Source organism: Lathamus discolor, chromosome 10 (assembly GCF_037157495.1).
Source record: "Lathamus discolor isolate bLatDis1 chromosome 10, bLatDis1.hap1, whole genome shotgun sequence".
Classification (NCBI taxonomy): domain Eukaryota; kingdom Metazoa; phylum Chordata; class Aves; order Psittaciformes; family Psittacidae; genus Lathamus; species Lathamus discolor.
This window is the reverse complement of record NC_088893.1, coordinates 18,457,512-18,478,376: the sequence shown is the minus strand read 5'-3', so window position 1 is coordinate 18,478,376 and position 20,865 is coordinate 18,457,512. Positions and strand designations below refer to the sequence as shown.

The 20,865-nt window shown below is 48.9% G+C and overlaps 1 long non-coding RNA gene across 1 annotated transcript; it reads left to right on the top strand.

Annotated features, from left to right (window-relative positions):
* Window positions 1–268: 268 nt before the first annotated feature.
* LOC136019939 (uncharacterized) lies at window positions 269–20,317 on the top strand. The gene is made up of 3 exons (XR_010615123.1): window positions 269–420; window positions 16,141–16,309; window positions 19,952–20,317. It is a non-coding gene; the product is annotated as an uncharacterized LOC136019939 (long non-coding RNA).
* Window positions 20,318–20,865: the final 548 nt, after the last annotated feature.

Genomic DNA, 20,865 nt, shown 5'->3' with positions numbered 1-20,865 from the left:
ACAATGCTTTGCTAATCCTGACCAGGCTGCATTTAGTGTCATTTGAGGCGTGCTATAGGTGCAGGTATAGGTGTAGGTGCTGTCAGATATACTTTACTGTTAAGGTAAAGGAGTCTTTCCACTGCAATAGGCTCCAGAGGGCACTAACAGGCATTAACACCTTGAGCAGCCCCAGCTGGGACTCACCCTGCCCTCTGCTCAGGAGCCCATTTAAGCTCAGCCTGGGTCCCTCCATCCCTCTTTGATGCCATGAAGGATCTGTGTGGGAATTGCTGGATGGGGTCTGGTCCAGGTGACCCTCATTGGATCTCACCCTGACCCATGGCCTGACTTCTGAGCCTCATCACCATGAGCTTGCTGATGATGGTGGCCTCTTGGTTGAACCTGGCTGTGCTGTGTGGGGCTGCTCACCTTGCTCAGGTACCGAGGGCTCTCCTGGCTGTGTAACCAGGCTGGGCTCCTTCCACCCCTGTCCCTGTGAAGGCTTTTAAACCTTAAATCTGTTTTAAATTAAGCTTGGTAAGAAGGTTCATAGGAGGGAATGGAGAACTTGGTTAAATGGGACTCTTCCCTGAGACTATGGGGGTTGTGCTGGGGAGACGGTGTTGTCCAGAGCTGCCTTCCAGCTGGTGAATGAAATACTTTTGGGGATTGATAGATTAGGTTGACTGGTGCAGTGTGGGTGTTGTGTCCTTCTGGGGCTGTGGGAGGGCAATGGGTGTTCAAAGTGGGCTGTGGGGTGTTCAGATGGGCCCACAGACTCCAATTGGCACCAAGCCACCACATGGTCATGGAACTCTGTGTTCCTGAGGCATTATGAATGCCTACAGGTAAGAAAGGATTACAATCATAGGTGATGTGAATGGTTAAAAGCATGGGCGCTGTATGTCCAGGTTATCAATGTGGAAGATGCTGCCTGACCCACTGGCGCCTAACCAACACTGAGACCCAGGGATGCTGACAGTGCAAAGAAGTGCGATGGAGGTAGCAATGCCTGTGAAGCAGCCTTCTAATGCCTGATATTTCTATGAAGAAGGCTGCATGGTATGGAAATGATAGGGCTTTATTCTGGTGTATAATGGAAGTGAATCCAAATAGCAGAGGGCTTATCCCAAACTGAAATCTGAATGTGAATTTCAACAGCTGCTCCCATCCACCACTTGCTTGGATATTCTCAACCCTTTCTGCTGCCTTTGCACCCCTCGCAAGCAGAGGAGCTCACCATGGGCACCTGCAGACCCGCACCGTTGTCTTGTGGTTGCATTGCTCCCCATCTTCCTGCAGCGGGTACAAACCCTCTATTTCGCTTGTGTTCATTGCTAGCTGTAAGTAACAGCTTCCCACATCCTACCATTGGCACTGAGCTTTGCCTGTCAGAGCAGGGAAAACTCCTCTTTTCTGGTTATTAAATTGTCTATCTGAAGTTGAATGTGTTGCAGCCGAAACGCTGATAAAAGCACGAAACGTGGAGCTGCTAATACGAAGCTATAGCAGCAATTTAGCTCGCTATCGCGCAGTAAATAAGACTTACCTGCTCTTCTTTGATCCCCCTTTCTTCCCTTATGAACTGCCTGCGTTGACAAATTATGTCACCAAAAAGCGATTCAAGGCTTTGATGAGAGGGAACGTGCATGTGCTGGGAGCTAAAACCTGGCCTTAAATAAGTGCGGTTGGATTGGGAACGGCTGGAGCCCTGTTGAAGGTGTGTGAGAAAGGGCTGGGTTGGCAATGGGAAGCTTGGGGCCAGGAGCAGCCGGGGGGGGTCTCAAAGCCACCCTGAAGCCCCATGCAGGCTTCGGGAGGTGTTTTAACCAGAACAGTGGAGCTGTGGCTGAAGGAAGCTGGTGCTGCTTTGGGTTTATAACAATAAACTGGCAGTTTCTATAAATGGGCAGAAATTGATGTTTCTGTAGAGAAGAGGCACCTCAAAGGGAGTGACTGACACTATGTGCTATGATAAGGGACTGGTTAAGGGTGAGGTATGGATCCATGGCTTTAAGAACTCATGGAACTTCGTTATTAGAACGCTAACAGTGCTGCCTGAAGGGTTTGGTGGAGCTCGGACACGAGCCTCAGTCAAATTCCAGGTTTCTGCGCTGCTTCCCAGAATGTTAGCACCAAACCCAATAGGTTTCCATGTCTGCTTCCTGTAAAACATGACAGGAGCGACAAGTGAGATGAGACCCCAAAACAAAGGTGAAGTTAGCGCACATCTGGACCTGAACTTGTCTGGAGGCTTCTATATCCAGACTCTTCATCGGCTCTGCTGCAGAGCGTGAGGCTGCCCCTTGCATCCTCCCTTCCCAAGGGCAGGATGGAGTGGAGCGAGGCTCCATACTGAGCTCAGTCCTGACTTCTGATGTAACTCAATAGCTGTGCAGTCCGGGTCTCTAAAACCTTGTTCTTCCCCAGCTCTAGGCCTGTGATTGCAATAGGCTTTCATCATGTGCATAAGGTCTCAAACTGCATTGCGCTGTGGTCCAGCTGCCTCCCTACCCTGTGTCCAGCAGTGGCCAGCTCCAGATGCTGCAGAAGGTGATGCATGAGGTGTGGTGGCAGGCACACGCACAAAAGGCTGTTCCTCTTGATTTCCCCTCCCAGAGATGTTGTTATGCTTAGGAACTGGCTTAAATCTTGGTCTTTGCCCTGGCAATGCCTCTGGATACACTTACCCACACGGGATTTGGGACTCTCCTTGAGTGTTGCCGATTTATGAGCATCTATGACCTCTTCTATCAAATTCAACAGCACATTTAATCAGTTTGGAGTTTGCCACTTCACCTCAATGAACACTATTTGACCATTAATTAATCAATAGTACAGTTAAATCATCCTTTATATAGTAATATATTCAAATTAGTAAGAACTAAGCCCAGAGGAACGACACAGGAATCCTTAATGTATCTTTCCAGTGGCTCCAGCAGTGTAGGTGTGATGGCACAACTCAAGTTATTGTGCACAAGATGGGTCTGTGCTGCCTCAATGTCCCTTTTCCTGTTGTCATGATCTGGATGAAATAGGTGGAAAAAGGCAGGATATCATTCCAGAAGGACTGAGGCCATGGCCAAATAAGATGCTCGGAGTATTGTGCCAGAGTGGATATTGCTGTGGGTCCAGGTAAAATATTACAGGTGGGGAACCTGAGTGTATCACTGGACTGGAGAGGATTAAATGAGCACAAAACCCCTGTTAGGATGTCTTAAATGTCCATGTACCATTAACCCCCCCGATTATAAATAGCTAATACAAAAGGCATGTTTTTCAGTAAGTCCAGGCTATGCAGTTGACACCAGGATTCTTTCTCTTGCCCGTAAGGAGCAGAAATACAGAAGAGCAATCAAATAAATCTAACCAATAACTGAATAAGGGGACATTCAGTTAAATGCCCCACTTTGTATCCTGTCAGAACATGGTTCCAGCAAGCCTATGAGTCTCCTGTGCAGAGGTTGTTGCTGGAGCATGTGGTTTAATCAGATCCTAATGCATTAGAGCCCAGAAGTTTTTCTGGTTGTGTATAAGTGAATGTATTACTGAGGATGATAACCAAATGAATCACTTTTCCACTGGAAGTCGAGTGGTGACAACTGTAATTCCAAGGTTTCCCAGGGTTTTAGGTCCATTACGGTATATGTTGTTTTCATTCTTTGAGGCACTTGATTTTTACCAGCCTAAAGCAGCTCTTCCCACTGCTCTGAGGTCTCATTTCCTTCTACTGAATGCTTCCCAAATGGCTAGGAGATGGACAGCAGCTTCACATTGACCTTGCCCAGCACATCTTCACCACTGTGTTAACCACTTACACCATGTGAGTATATTAATGTCTCCATCCCCGCTGACTGGCACACACAGAAGCCCATGCTGGGTGCTCTGGCAGGCTCTGCAAGTAATGGGTAGAGCCTTACAATTCATCTTCATCTCTCACATATGGCTCAATAAATACATTTGGTTGCAGCTTTGATAAAGCTGCTGGAGCTCCAGAGGGCTCAGGAAATCAGTGTTCAGTCACTTCTTAACCTGCAGAAGCAGCCAGCGGAAGGCATAGATCCGTTCCTTAAGGGAATGGCTGAGTGGGAGAAATGGAACATCTCACCAGGAACCAATATTGCCTGACAAGGTCGGGGGTAGCAGAGCAGTTTTCATGGTAGTTTTCTTGCCTGAGGCACCTCCCTTTCGCTGCCAGCAGAATACACAGGACAAATGATGCTAATAGCGGTGAGAAGGGATTACCGACAGCATCCCCACTTTCTTCCTTGCTTCTCATCAGAGCCACTGGCGCAGCATGGGGAAAACCCCTTGATGTGCAGTTCCTTTGTGCCTTTTTGCTGCATTAACCTGCACAGGGGTGGTGATTCCCTGGAGCACAGAAGGGGATTAGCCCGTCACAAGCCTTTTGATCCCCAGAGATCTGCACTCTTGAGCCTCCTCCAGAGAAGCTTTCACTTGCAGTGAGTGGAGAGGTGTCCATGGGCTCCTGCCAAAGGCCTGGGAAGAGCAGCTAAGGACAGCAAACCTCCTGCAGCCCCTTGGGGGGAAGCACTGGGGGCTCACAGAGCTGGGGAGGCACAACCAGGAGCAGCTCTGCTCTGCCGGAGTCTGCTGTTTCCTGCTTTGCTGGCTTGGGGCTGTGCTGCGGAGCCTCGCCAGCGCTGGCTGCCCACGGAAACAGGCTCTAACCTAAGGGAGGTTCGTGATTCCAGCCAAGCTCTGCTGCACCACCCGTGCAGGGCAGGTCTTTACCCTCCCCTCGCCTTAATTCATGCATTTGTCTGGTCTGCATCTCAGGAGCTTGCACTCTCCGAGCCCAAGGAATGGGAGGTCACAGCTCTGCAGGAGCCGAGCACCTCTTTGCTGTAGAGAAAGGGCTAAAGCTGGCAATGGGAAGCCAGGGGTGGATTTCTTCTAAAGCCTTTTAATACCACTGATACAATAACAACCATTTGGGTGATGTGAAGGGGGCTTGGAGCAGCCTGGTTTCAGGAGACAGCCAAGAGGCCAGGCCAAGAGCAGTGACATGGTCTGTGCTCTCCAAACCCGGCCTCATTGAAACTTGAAAGTGAGCTCAAAAGCCCTGCTGCTTCCTTCTGAAGCTATCGCCTTCTCCCCGTGCAGGTGAAGTTCAACCGCTCCCCAGCTTGAAGGCTTTTAGATGCCCATCTCTGAAGAATAAATAGTGCCTTCCCCCTGTATCAACACATCCTGGTCCGCAGGGGAGCATCAGTGGCTGGGAGTGAAGGTCTGGGAGGACTTTTTTAGCTTCCTATCGTTATCTCAAGCCTTTATCTCTAAAATGCAAAGGTTTTTATAGACTTTGTATTCTATTAGAGCAACACCGAATGCCCTCGTTCTTCAGGTATTTATAGTCACTTCTGCAGCTCCTATAATAACTCTTAGTGGCTCAGCACCTCGCAATATGATGCCTTGTTATCCCCCTTTCACATGTATGAAAGTAGGGCACACAGAAATTAAGTGATTTTGGCAGGATTGCCTATAACCCAATACAATGCCTTGACTGTAACGCCACCTTTGTACCAGTTTATAGCTCAGGTGGTGTGTTGTGGACTTGTACTATTCTCTTTGCTTAAGCTTGTACGTTATTAAGACACATAGATACTGATTCAAGAACGGTGCCTGGATTTTCAGCGGTCCTGAGGCTCCTCAGATGTCTCTGGGCTCAATGCAGGCATCCAGGACCTCTGAAAATGAGGTTTTAGGTGCTTAAATAATGGTGGTGTACTGAGTGGCAGAGCAGAGATTAACAGGAGGCGGAGGGCTTGGTTAATTCTTACGTGATGCTTGGTCTCCTTCAGCAGCTGAGCTGTGGATAAGCCAAGCTCCTGTGAACCTGGGGAAGAAATAGGGGCAGGGCTCCCTGGGGAGCTCCACAGAGCTCAGTGCTGTTGGAATCACCAAGTCCTGCTTTCAAACGTAACCCTTTTTATCCTGGCTTGCTATTAGTGACCTCCCCAGCCACACCAGTTTGAGCTTCAGGCCTTTGCCTGTGTGTGTGATGTGGTGTTTGCTGCAGTGGCTGGACGGTTTGGGTGCTTGAGCTGCATAGGGCTTTGCAAGGTGACAAGCTAATGCTGTGATATGTGGATTAACTTCTTTCTTATTATTCCCTAATGATGGAACAGCTTTGGGATGTGTGGTGTTTGCAAGCAGTAAAGGATGACAGTTGGGCGAAGGACTGGTGTTGATAGAGCAATCCTTCTCTAAGCTGCCAATGCTGCTGCTGGGGGATGTTTTTATGCATCCAGAGATCTGCCCTCCCTTCTCTTCTGTGCCTCAGCCCATTTAAAAGCTTGGGCATTGCTGAAGTGCCTCCTTTTTTGTGCCATCAGCAACAGCTTTGGCTGATGCAAACAGTGCTGGGCTGAGCAGTGTGTCCGGTCCCATCATCCCTGAATAACATCCAGAGCTGTGTCAAGGACAGCTTTGTCCTGAACCACGCTGCACTTGAGATTGGGTTGGAAACTCCAGGAAAATGGCTTCTCCTGATAAAATTAGGATCAATATGGAGACAGCACTTCATCAGGTTTTCATTAATCTTGCTCTGGGAATGCCTATTACTTCCAGCCACGGTGTCTGGTACTGCTCAGTACCGAACATGCGTGGAACAAACCGCTCCTGCCCCAAAAGGGCTGGCAGTGCAAAGCTGTGCCTGCTTTGGATCCGTTTCCTTCAGCACATGGACATCAAAGGTCTGCAGAGCCCTGGGTGCCGATGTGTTACACAGCTGTAATCTGGGAAAATTGGTAGGTATGGACACAGGATGTTTTAGAAGGATTACATTTAGTGCGGTACAATAGCCCTTTATAGCCAGGGCCTTAATGCGCTGCAGTTCATGATGGCAATTAGTTGGATTAAGTTGTACTGATATAAACAAAGTAATAATGAGACGCAGTAAATGGAATGAGCAGAGCTCATCCTGTGCCAGCTGCAGAGGCACTGTGGCATTTTGGGTCCTTGTGGTGCTGGGGAGGATGTTTGCAGCCACCCCATGAATGCCCTGCTGCGGTGGTGGCTGCTAAACAGAGCAGGATGGGGAGCGGGAGCATCACTGACATCTCATGCAGCAAACTGGTACCAAACCCCACATAGGTGACGGCACCTACTTTTAACATGAGAGCTGCAGGGCTTGGAGGAAAAGGTGAAGCAGCAATGCTAGAAGTAGAAAATCAGCTCAGATTGCAGCTTTGCTCTGTTTTAATTGCATTAATTCCAGTTCCTTATGCTCGAAGACATCAAATTTGTGTTGAAATTATTCAAAGCCAAGCTGCAAGTCCCAACATCAGAACGCCCATTGCGCTCCTCTGTGACCTTCCTACCATAAACCCCACCGTATTGTTGTTATTTTACATCTTCAGAGTATTATTATTGGGCTTCTGAACTCTGCTGCAGCTTGATTTATAGAAACTGCTTAGTCACCGGCAGCAGAGCAGTGCTGGGAGTGGGAGTGATGCTCAGTGGTGCTTCAGCAGAGGCTCCTGCCAAGAAGCAGCTGCTGCCCTTGAGACATCATTGAAAGCTGTTGCATGTTTCCCTCTCATGTCTGACTTCTGGAGCTGCTGCAAACCAAACCGACCCCCTTCCCCATCAAGAGCCGGGGCGAAACACATCACGGCTTGGTTAATGCATCCCTTCCCATCAGCCGGGGGAGATTTAATGTCCTTTGCATGAAAAGCCATCTGTTTTGCTGTGTGCTTTGGGAGCGCTGCCCTAGGTTTTGGGGGAGGTTGCACCCCTGTGAAGTACCAAGGAGGGATTCAGGCTGCAGAAGGAGCAGTTTGAATGGGCAGAAGTAGTCAGCAATGCGGGAAGGAGCCGCTGTGTGGCCAGGTTGGGATGGGAGGGAGGTGGGGGCTTGGCACAGTCCACGCACTGGGCACTGAGGAGCACTTCCAACAGTAAATCCAGGGGGATGGTGCCTGCTGCTTAATCACATTAATTACGGTGTCTCTGACCCCACTCGGGAGCAAATGCTCTGAGCAGGAGTTGCAGGGCAGGCCCTTACAAGAAGGGTGTTTTTCCCAGGTTCTGCATGCACCAGGGCATAGTAAACGCTAATAACTTACAAGTGTCTGAACAAACCAATTACAAACCTGTTTCTTTCGGTTATTTGCTGAGTAAGGACTATGCTAAACTCTTTATAAAGCACATAGAAAATCACAGACCTCGGCCCTGTGCCACGTATGCCCCGCATGGGAAGGGAGCGATGCCTTGTCCACCGCCTCTTCAGTCAAACTGCTTGATTCCTGCTGCAGAGCTTGATGCTCTCTGTAGCAGCAGCCCAGAGCCCTTCAAAGCCTGCACCAGAAAAGGCTTTAAAACAAAAGGTATTGAGCACTTCCATCCTGATGTCTTCCGTGGGCAGGTTTAAGAGCCATCGAATGACGTGTGCCTGTTTGCAACAGGCTGGTATCCCGGGGGTTTGAATGGGATAGTTCAAAGAGCACCCATCACTTAAGTAGCTTAGTCTTTAATTTCATTCACACTGGAGTAAGCCAGGGGCAGATATTCTCTCAGGGAGCTAAGGGGAGAAAAACAATGGCTCTATTCGGCAGAGGCCAGGGGCTGAAAGGTATCAAAGGTATAAAGTCCTGAACTGCTGAGGACACTTGAAAATAACAGATTAGTTCTCCTGACTCAAGGCTTTTATTCGTTTTGACTTATTTCATTGCCTTTTGTTCCATACAGTGTTGTGGTGACTCGGTGTGAAAGGTCTGTAATAACGTTTCATTGCTGTAAAGTCACCAGATAACCACTACTCATCCTCTGGTCTAAGCCGGTTCCAAATGTTTAGAATATAGCCAGAAACAGGCTGACATTGATAGAACAGGGTGAAAGAAGAGATGGGAAGAGCATTACAAAAACAGGTACTGAGGAATCATACACCAGAAACCAATGTTTTATATCTCTATTGGAAATCAGAACTGGCACATGGTGACCTGGTGCTGTACAGAGCTATTGCATGGGATAAGTGGAGCCATAGCAGCGCACTTCTACCCTTCCCCTGTTCAAATGGTTGCCCTTGCTCACAGATATGATGCTGGAGTTGGTATTTTCAGGAACTTCGCAGCTTACTTGGTCTCATATCTGACACTTTCTGGTCTTTATGCGGTCCTTTACAAGTGCTGTGAGCTGAGCATCCTGCAGTAGCGGATCTGAGCTGAGATAGGAGCCACCATCTGGTTCCGCTTAGGCTCTGGTGTTAGAGCGGCTGGAGGATGAGGTGCGACCTCCCAAAGCTCAGTCTGGAGTTTGCCAGCTCATTCAGATGCCCAAATGCTGCTCTGTAGAGCAGAGAGCCTCATCCCGGAGGCTGATTTCCTCTCATAGCAGGGGCATCTGAGGACTGTATTCTGAGTAGAGACATCAAGGCTTGGCCTCATAATAAACCTATTGACTTCAGGCATTTGGGGGCAGAGATTCAATAAACTTGCATTTCACTGAGCACAGGGTTGGCCAAGCCCCTTCTGCTGAAAGCACATCTCTTCTGAAGCAGCCAGGGCTCCGACTGCAGCAAAACGGGGAGCGGATAAAAAAGTGCTGGCTTGGCAACATTAGAGAGTCCCACCTCAGTCTGTGTCCAGTTCTCAGCCATTCTCTGCCTTCAGCCCAATAGTAAAGTCCTATTTATTTACTTGGCTCTGCTGTGTTAATGAAAAAGCCACTTAACACAACAACGAGAAGGAAGGACATTTGCAACCAATTATGGTATTGCTGATCAGTCTAATGGTGCTGGAAATTACATGCTGAAGTTCAGCCCAGGCAGCTGATCAATTACCTGGTAGCTTGGCACGGGTGCACGTTATCAGCTTCATAAATCAGTGTAATTCAGTTGCTACACCAGAATATAGATGTGTATTCGATACGGCATCAATATTCTATAGTGATGGTTAAAACTAGTTGGCCAAAAGCTGGGCTCTCTTATCTGCTGTGCAGCCCCACTGGTGCGCCAGCAGCCAGGGTGGAATTTGGCTTAGTTGTTCTTTAAATATACCCCTGGGCATCATTTAAAATCGTGTTTTTCAAGCCTTTCTTTTCTTTGCAACCACAAGGGAAGTTAGCACTCCAGCATGTAATTCAGGGCTGACCAAATTGCCAACCTAGCTATCTGCTTCAAGAGGAAGACTTTCCCTCTGGTGGCAGATGCGCATCTTGGCTGGTTTATGCACAGCTTCCTCTTCTTAATTAGCGCTGACATTTTAGTGATCATAATACGGGGTTGGTTTAGAAGTGAAGGCTCAAAGCCCTGGTTTTGTGCCGAAAGCAAAGTTTGCTTTAAGTGCACGGGAAGCAGGACACTTCTAACAGTGATGGGCAGGAGCTGCTGGGAGCACTGATGGTCGCTTCTCCCACACCCGATAGCACCAGTTTGTGCTCTGCGCTTGTATCTCACTCTTGTCCAACTAATCTTTGTTTGCCCTCCCGTTCTGTGCCAGTGACAACTGCAGCCCAGCGGTAGTTCCCAGTTCTGCTGTGCCTCTCCTCCAGGGAATCCGCTGTTACCAGTGCATGTTTGTATCTGGGACCATGTACAGGGAATTGAGCCATGGCTGCGTTAGGTGCTTTGCAGGAGCAGGATTTAATGAAAGGCAATCCCTGCCCTGAGGGCCTTGTGTTTTGCAGGCACTAATAACAATGGTCATACAGCATACAAAATACAGATATACAAAAGGCAAGGACCCTTCTTGGGTGGTGTGATTTGGCTGGGCTAATGCTTGGCTGAGAATGGAGGGAGGAACGAAAACCTTAGTTCCTCCGTTGCCCAGCCATAGGCAAGGTTGTGTTTGGAAGGGATTTTGGCAGGAGGGAGTTGCAGGGATGGTTTTGGAGGAGGAGGAGGAAAGGAGTGGCTGCTCAGATTTTATCGGGAAGGTTTTCCCAGGCTTAAAAGAAAGCTGGGCAGAAAGTGAGGCTGCGCATAGGGAAGGAGCTGACAGACGGATTATGGAGGCTGGTGGGGCAAAGGTGCTGGGCTGGCCGTATGGTAGGTGGGTTATTGGTTCAGCGAGGTAAGAGGAGATGTGGAAAGGTAACAGGAATACAGAGGGGAAGGCAAGAAGCTTCTGAATTATGTAAGCGAAGGACCAGAGTGGTTGTGGAGTGAATTGATGTGGTCTTGAGGGCAGCTGCTGGGACTGGAGATGACGATAAGTGATGGATGAAGAGGGAGGCTTGGTGGAGAACAGAGAGAGAGAAAGGGGTTTAGATGTTTAAAAAGGCAAGCTTGAGACATGGTTCCAGAGCAATCCAGCCTGCCTGTGGTGGGTGAGACTGTGGGCCTAAGTGAGAGGACAGGGAGTCTTTAAGAGAGAGATGAGGGTTGTCCCTGACTGAGGGGGAAAAGAGGAAGGATGGCAGCAAACAGCCTATACCTGGCTTACTGGGAGGGGTGGAAAGCGGTGATCTGAGCTGCTCTGTGGAGCTGTTTCTGTCTCTTTGAGTTATCTGAGTGGTTTTGCCATCTATTTTTCGATGAACGGATCTTTATATCATTACTGATCCTGGTAACTCGCCCAGTGCCATGAAATACAGGTGGTATGGTGGGGGGTATCCTGGCTGTTCCATCAGCCTGATTCTCCATCATCTCCCACCAGCTTCACACCAGTAAGGTTCCTTTTGCTGTTTCCAGTTCCTAGCAGAAGAATTACTCTGAGAATATCTTGTCTTGTGGTGGTTTTGTCCCTTCTGGCTCTGGCCATCGCCCTGATAAAAAGTGGCAATGGTCAGTGGAGAAAAGAGCAATGATTACACCCTAGATGCTTGCTTCTCTTTTTCCAGTTTACCCTTTCCAGTTCTCTTTTCCATTTCCCCATTCCCTAGAAGAGAAGCAATCAAGGAACGTTCCCCTTAATGTCACAATGCAGAGTAATGCCTAGAGGAGTCTTTCAAAGATGACTTTGTATTTGTCCTGTCAATGCAGGACATCGGCGATTTTTCTCCTACCCCAAATATATACATCTGGAAATGGGATGAAGTTGATTTTTTTTCTTCCTTAATCTATTTGGCTGGGGGAAAAATTGCTTTTACATTGATTTTTCAGTTTGTTCATGTTGGAGTATTAAAACCACGGTGTAGAACAGTTGGGTATGCGGGGGGATTTATCAGTTTAACTTGGAGAGCATCATACCCCAGGATGGTGTGATGCAAACAAGGTGTGAAAACCTGGATCCAGAGGTATGAGTAGCAATATTTCCTTTAGTTTTCCTTTATTATGCTTAATAGGATAATTCATACTTTAAAGAGCAAGCACTGATTGCTCCAAAATAGGTGATGGCTTTGTGATCCTTTTCAAATCAGAAGCCATCTGCAAAGAATCCCAGACTGGTTTGGGTTGGAAGGGACCTTCAAGCTCAGCCAGTTCCAACCCCAGGGACACCTTCCACTAGAGCAGGTTGAACATGCAGCTCCCAGTGCTGTAACACAGCAAGGAGGATCTGCAGGAGGACTTTTCTGCTGGGAAACAGAGCCCTACATGATGGGCATCTCTCTGTTCAGGCTCCTGTCTCTGCTATCCCAGCTGCGGTACTGCGTTTGCATAAGAAGCAACAGGGTGAGTAATGCCTGCCTCTGCAGACATCAAATGCTGCAGGTATTTTGTGGTAAACCTGTTGCTGCTCTGGGCAGGGAGGATGCACTTTACTCTGAAAGCAAAGGATGAAAGCCTTTGTGGCAAGGGCTGGGCTTTGAAAGCGACTGAGCCCGATCCCCTGCACAAGCAACTGTTGTATTATCACAATAGCTGATCTCCCAAAGCACCTGGGGCCATGGAGCCAGCACACGCTGCAGCCTTGCAACCTTCTACTGATGCTGCTGAGTGTCTCCATCCTACTCCAGCAATATATCGCTGTTCAATGCAATGAAACAGTGGATTTAAGGGACTCACCTCTGCAGGTTGCTTGTTCAAGCATGCTCAAGGCGGTACACAGTGAAAACCACCACTCTCAGATGCCTTGCCTGTAGCTGTGCCCTAAAATGGCTGTATTTGCCCAATTCCTGAGCTATGGGTGTGTGGTGATGCAGACCTGGGGCTGTTGTCACCAAACTGAGTCTAAGAATGGAGTAGATTTGCACCATTCCTCTCTGTTTGTAGGTAAAAGTGTTACTTGAGAGCCAGGGCATGGATGTAGCTGATGGACAGCTGATGAAGCTGGGTGCTGGGCTATTGCCACTTACATCACTGGAGCAAAACTCTGTTTTCTTACATGGAGATAAGGCTACAGGTCCCTGGATTAAAAGTGCTGTTAAGGAGCCACATTAAAAACATTATAGGGTGGCCACTGTGCAGAAGGTTCCTCAATGAGTGTGTGCATTGGTAAAAGGGCAGGAGAAACGATGCAGGAGGATTTTGCCTCCTCTGTAAGCAGAGGAAATGGATTTCCTGTGGAACAGCCGAGAGTTTCTATTTACTGTGAAACCTCCGAATCCCGCTCTCCATTTCCCAGCAAGATAAAACGCAGGCGCTTGGTTGAACTCAATGCTCCAGAGGTTCAATTACCACCACTCTCAATACGGAATCAACACAGCGCAGTCTGCAGCGCCCAGCTTCAAGGAGAAATGCAGCTCCCCACAAGGCAGTCAATAAAAGGAAGATCCATAGCATGCACTCAGGTTGTTGTGGTCCTTCTCATACCTGACCTAGCAAATGCTCTCTTTCAAACCCCAGGGTCTCCCTTAGCTGTTATCAGACTCCATAGCTCCTTGTTACTACACTTTTCTGTGTATAATATCTATAAATGTGGTGCTGAATTAAAGGAGTTCACAGCCCTGGAAACTAAATTTCCTATTTTCCCTGGTCTGAACTAGTCTCAATTCTGGCAATTATTCAGTCATAGAATCATTGTATTACTGCAGCTTTATAAGGATCTTGGTTGGAAAAGGTGTCAGGAAGGCAGGTATGGTTTTGGTGTGATCTCTGGCAGGGGGCTCTGCTCTGTGGGATGAATCGGGCATAGAATCCCAGACTGGTTTGGGTTGGAAGGGACCTTAAGGCTCATCCAGTTCCAACCCCTGCCATTGGCAGGGACACCTTCCACTGGAGCAGCTTGCTCCGAGCACAGGTACTGCTGGCAATGGAGCTGCGCTCCCTGCTTTCTGCCAGGGACCAAGCCCATACATCATGGGATGCTCCCAGGCTGGAGATGTTTATACAGGAGCCGCTGTAGGAACCACATAAGTTGCTCTAAACCCTGTTCTAGACTTCCTTCTGTATAAGCAAGGCTTAGGTTTCCTCATCATCATCAGCAGCACACTTTGTATCCTGCCCCTACTGATTCATGGCAATAAGAGACCCAACGCAAGCGTTGTCCCGGTTAGTGCCAGCACTTTCCAGCACTGGTATTTGGGCTTTTTCCATGCTCTTAATCTTACAAATTGAATCAAGTCTGATGATAAAAGCGACTTCCTGGATATTGTGTAACAGCTTGTGCCTGTCAGATGGGAGACAAACAAACCCGACCTTGAACTCCGCGTTTCCCCCCAGCAGGTAGGAGCTTCCAACAGCCTGCGCTGATCCGGGGACTGCCAGAGGGGCTCCTGGTCTCCTCAATGCCCTGGGACAGCAGCGAGGCTTCCATGGCAAAGAAGCTTTGGAAAATGCTTTGGATCCTCCCCTGGGGACCGGAGGATGCCCCGGGAAGCGCTGCGGCAGGAAGGCAGCAGCGTGTTCCCGCTCCAGAAAGGAGGCGGAGGAGGAATCCCGTCCCTGTCTGGCATGGTTTAACCTCCCGGGATTAATTAAAGGCTTTCTCAGTTTTTCTTTCAAACCTCACAACATTCATCTCTGCCTTGCTGAATAGGGAAAGGCAGAGGCATCCTCTCTGGTGAATCACCAGCCTGGTCCAGCGCTCAGTTTTACATTGCAGTAATAGCTTTTTCCTAAGGGAATACCGCAGGAAGGGCAGACTTTGGCTTCTCACCACTGGAGCATTACATCATTAACACAAGCTGGAAATCTGAGTGGCGGGAGAAACAAATGTTCCCTAAATCCAGCAATCTCCCTTCCCTTGGTGCTTCTATCCCCTCTTCCTTGCCCATGGGTAAGGTAGGTGATGCTGTTGGCAGAGCCAATGTGGGGCAGGGGACCATATGCATGGTGATGCTACAGGAGCAGGGATGTGTCCTGCATCCTCTGAGCTGCTGGCAGTGCCAGGACTGGAGACTAATGGAGCTCTGGGACATCAAAATCCTTCCTTCTACAACTCAGGTTTGTGGTGATGGATGCAATGGCAGGGAAGGAGCCACATGTCTCAGTGCTCTCAAACACACAGGGTCTTTCATATTGTTTCCTAATACCAGAGAAAGATGGGACCAGAGTCTCTGGTTCTTGAGCATCCTGAAGCAGCACCACAGCTCCTGGCTCAGCAAGCCCTGAGTACGTGCATGGTCTCTACCCACTGGCCCTGCAGACCCTCTGGCTATGCCCTGGCTGCAGCGTTTGTTACCTGACCCCATTACCTATTCCCGTTTGCATTTCAGCTGCTTAGGCTTGATTATTTTAAGCCCCCCTCTATCTGATTATCAGCAGCCCAGCCAGGCAGATAGGAAGCTTCCTGCGGGATCCCCGGCAGCGTTGCAGGAGGATATTTTGCCTCATTTATGCTCCTGGAGGTGGTTGATCCACAAAGGGGCAGCAGAGAAGTTATGGGGGCAGTTCAAGACTCCCCTGTGGTGCAGGCTCACACATCTGCGATACTTTGCGGGGTGATGCTTTTCCTTGCTCCCAAGGGCACGCAGGGAGATGCAAACTCTGTCCCCCCAGGAGGTGTCGGTGACAGGCACCACATGCAAACCTGCATCCGCACCGCAGGATGCTTCTGGGAGCAGAGAGGAGCGTGGTTGCTGTTGCTGACCAGCGCAGGGACACGGTGGCACGGCAGGGTGCAGCAGATGGGTACCAAAACCCTGTGCAACCCTCCCAGAGCTGCCCTGCTCTTGCTTTTCGGTTTCCTATTGTTATCGTAATGCCCTCCTCCTCCTCCTCCTCCCCCCAGCTGGATGAAGAAGCCTCCAGCTGGCCTAGGAGGCTTATCAGCTCTGTCTGGCTGGGTGTTAACAGTCTATTTGCATAAGTACCTGTCCCCATCATATGCTGCCTGCCTTTGTGACTCATGTGCTTGTTTGTTTCTCCTTCAGCAGCCAGGCGTGTGCTGTGCTGCTCCCAGAGGTACCAGGGCAGATGCCACCACCCCGGGCACTGCGGGATGGATGCTGAGCACCCTCCCTGGCTCACCCACTGCTCCTGCCCTGCGGGACCAGCTTGGGACTGAACCGTGGAACTCGCTGTTTTCTCCTGGTTGTCAAGGTAGAATTGAGCTTGAACCTTCCCTTTCACACCTCCAGATGGGGAAAGCAAGGCTTCCCCTGGGCTGCAGTCCCAGCTTGTATTGCAAGGCAGGGTGATGCATGAGTGTGATGGGTAACTCTCCTTCCCACCGTTAGGTGGGCATGAGCTGGGATCCTTAAGGGCCTTTCTGAACTCAGGTCTCAAAGGCAGGGGCAGCACAGACAGGCTCCTGTGCATTTGCTGTGCTGGAGCATCACTACAGCTCTGCTCCGAGTGCTGGTGGTGACCGTGGAGCCACCTCCTCAGGTAGGAGCTGGGCAGTCTTGTTTCTGCTCATCAGTTCTGAAAGGTTTCTCCATCCGTAATAAGGAAGTCATTAGTGTGAAACTTCCACTGCCAGCTACGATTGATTTGGAGATTGTAACCACTGCAAAGGGGGGGATGCGTTGCATATACAATGCGTTAGAGTCCCAGCATGTTGCTTTGGCCGTATGTCATTTGTGGAGCTCACCAGAGAATGGCTCAGGCGGATGGGTGGCTGCTGAGACAAGGAGGCACGAAAGCACAAGGTAATCAGTTCTAAGTAACATGAAGCTTGATGGCTTTGTGATGGAAAATAACCGTGGTGCTTGTAGGTAGATGACGCAGTTTTAGGTCCTTAGGACCTCAGTACAAAAAATGTAAGAAAAACAGAATAGAAAAACAGGACCTGGGGATGGGGACTATCAGGGACTAGCAGATGTCCAGGATGGGCACAGTTTAACTGATAGGTAGGACAGGATGATTGCTATGTTTGTGGTGTTAATGAACCCATTAAGCTGGTGTAAACATCTACTGGGGAGTATCAGGGACTAGCAGATGTCCAGGATGGAAGTTAAACTACCTGATAAGTAGGACAGGTTTATTGCTATGTCTATAATGTTAATTAAGTTGGTGCTTCAAAGTGATGAAGATTGTTGGAAGAAGTAAACGACCCTCAGAGAGCACCCCCACCTTTGTGTATGCATGCGGGAAACCTTCTGGAATGATGTAATTCATGTGTAGCCTCATGACTATGTAATGTATGTATGCCCAGGGACTACATAAGGACGGCCTGTATAGCAGTAAGGTGATACACGTTAGGAGGAGCTATTCCTCGTGTCTCCCGATGCCGCAGTAAAGAATACCTGCTTGTCGACTTGAAGCCTTTGTTGGTGACTTTGTTCCTGGAGTTTTCTCCGAATCACTGCTTGGAGCCTGTTTTCACCGGGTAAATTCACATCAGTAGCTTGTACATCCTCTGTGGAAGGGCTCTAAGCCCATCCTAGGAGATGGACTCCATGATTTCCTAACTCCTCATGCTCTTGTTGCTGTGGTATCTTACACATAGGGTGCACAACCTTGAGGCCCTCCGTGCTTGCTGTTCAGTTTAGGATCCCCTCTGCAAGGAGCTACCAGTACTGAATAAGTTCTTCTGAATGTGGCCTAGAAACATGTCCTGGTGTGTTTTGTTTCCCCTCCATGGCTGATGAGCCAGGGAATCAGCTGCCCAGCCAGCCAGCCGCTTCTTGTATGCATGTATTTGGAGCATTCATCATTTCACTCATCATAAAGTGCTTTTGACAATGCATTGGTTGAGTTGTGCCATTGCTCTTCTGACTGGGAGAGTGGACGGAGAAGATAGGTGAGAAGAATGGTCCCATCCAGAGGGACCTTGACACGCTTGTGAGGTGGGCTGATACCAACCTCATGAAGTTCAACCATGCCAAGTGCAGGGTCCTACACCTGGGTCGGAGCAATCCCAGGCACAGCTACAGACTGGGCAAAGAAGAGATTCAGAGCGGCCCTGCAGAGAAGGACTTGGGGGTGCTGGTCGATGAGAAAATGAACATGAGCCGGCTGCAGTGTGCGCTCGCAGCCCAGAAACCAACCGTATCCTGGGCTGCATCAAAAGGAGCGTGACCAGCAGGGCGAAGGAGGTGATCCTGCCCCTCTGCTCTGCTCTTGTGAGACCTCACCTGGAGCATTGTGTGCAGTTCTGGTGTCCTCAACATAAAAAGGACATGGAACTGCTGGAACAAGTCCAGAGGAGGCCACGAGGATGATCAGGGACTGGAGCACCTCCCGTATGAAGACAGGCTGAGGAAGTTGGGGCTGTTCAGCCTGGAGAAGAGAAGGCTGCGTGGAGACTTCAGAGCAGCCTTCCAGTACCTGAAGGGGGCCTATAGGGATGCTGGGGAGGGACTCTTCGTCAGGGACTGTAGTGACAGGACGAGGGGTAACGGGTTCAAACTGAAACAGGGGAAGTTTAGATTGGCTCTAAGGAGGAAATTCTTTCCTGTGAGGGTGGTGAGGCACTGGAATGGGTTGCCCAGGGAGGCTGTGAGTGCTCCATCCCTGGCAGTGTTCAAGGCCAGGTTGGATGAAGCCTTGTGTGGGATAGTTTCGTGTGAGGTGTCCCTGCCCATGGCAGGGGGGTTGGAACTGGATGATCTTGAGGTCCTTTCCAACCCCAACTATTCTATGATTCTAATGAGGGGTTCAGCTCACCACATCCAATCTCAGTTTCAATTGTGTTGCCTGGGGTGTGATATTATGGGGCCAACTGAAGCGTTCTCTGCAATGGAGAGAGATGAGCGAGCGTGGAGAGGTGGATAACCACCAACTTGGTATGAATATAACCACTGAAGAGGATCAGTGGACTGGACTGTCCAAAGAAAAATGCAATGGTAGCAGAGGGAGGAAGAAGCAGGCAATAACCACAGTCATTCAAGAAGTGGCTGAAAGAGGAGCAGAGCCACAACAGGTTCAATCCACAAAGCCAGCAGAGGGCTGCAGGGATTCCAGGTCGGTGGCCATTCCGGCTTTAGAGACACAATGAAATGGGATGGCTGCAGCTTCCTTGGATTTACTTTGCTTCCAACTAAGCAGCCTAAAAATGAATTAGAAAATTACAAATTCCATAAAACGTGGCTGGGTCAGGCCCAGAATGACTGAAGTTAAATGAGCAGGATTACTCCAGAGGTGTTGGCGGCAGTGGATGCTCCCCGTCTGCTCCTCCTCCAAAGTACTGTGCTTCTGTGGAAGCGGAGAAGAGAGTTCATGGGGTGGTTCTGGTGTTACCCAGTCTTGGGACTGCCAGCACATGGACCTATGGTACAAAAAGCACCTGAGATAGATAGGACTCAGCATCTTGCTCAGCAAAGCAATTTGTCAATGTGCATGAATGGCAGCACGAGCCTTATTTCAGTCCTGTTCTAACAGGAGACAAAAAAGACCGGATCAATGTCTTCCATCAGAGGAGCAGAAGGCGGAGATGTTGGATCTGAAATCCTATTTACCCTCCCTCTCTCACAGCCCTTTGTACCTTCTGCTAATAAATAGCGCTGCACACGCACAACTTGATCCAAACCCTGAGGAAATCAATAGGAATTGCCAGGTGCTCCATCCTCTGAAAATCAGATTGTGCATTTATGTGTCTAAACATGGGGCTTTCGGAGCCAGCTTTTGGGCATCCTTTTCGGAAGCTGGGATTGGGGCGTTTTGTATCAGGTCCTGGCTATGTTCGCTCCTGATGAATATTGTGTGAAGTTGTAAATCTCAAGAAATCCTTCACTTTCCACCTTCATCCCTTTTCCCCTAATGCATTAACACCTGATTTGTCCTTTTGGCTACTCTTAGGTCCTTCCGCATCATCATCACCCATCCCACATCCCTCTCCGCTCGCCGCATCCAGGGTAAGTTTGCTGCTTGGGAACATCGCTCGGGAGATGGAGTGTCTGTGTCAACCCCCCTATGGTTAAAACCAACCCTGTAAGCAAACCCTCATCGCTTTATTTATGACTTTTGGATGAGATAATGGTTTTCCACTTTCAGAAAGGAAGCTCTCCACTTCAACATTTATTTTCTATAACTGCTCTGGCATTTATATTGCAACAGGAGCCTATTTGGTGACATTATCTGATAAATATCGTGTTATACAGCTGCAATTTACAATGCATGTATTTTTAACAGAGCTTCTAAGCTAAATTAAATGCTTCTAAAATACAGTGCTTATGGAAAACTAATGCCTGCTCTAGCAATTCTGGTTTTCAGGGTACACTCTTTTTTTAAACCCAGATACCATCTTTATCCTGTCAGGCAGTAAATTATGCACTTGCACTTTCATAAACTCTCCCCTTGGGAACTTAGTCAATGAAATGGAAATGTCTTTTTCACACCTTCCAACTCCGGAGGAATACAGGGGAATAGCCAACTTGGTTATGAACTGAATGTCTAGAGGGAATCTGTCTAAAATGTGGATTAATGCAGTCCTGATGCATGTATTGCTTAGCATATGTACTGCTCAGTGCATTGAATTGCGACTTACATCTTTAATGTCTCTCTTTGGTTTTAATTGAGACAGTAATGGCATGTTGTGTGGTGGGATCTGGAGGTAGGAAGACACCCACTGGTACCTTGGCTGTTGCCCTCAGCTGCAGGAGGAGGAGAACCCTGTTGGCTTGCTCAGGGGAGTAAACCAGAACTGCTTTTACACCTATGTGGATCCTTCCCTGCATTGCAGGGTGGGAATGAGCAGGAAAAAGGTTTGCAAT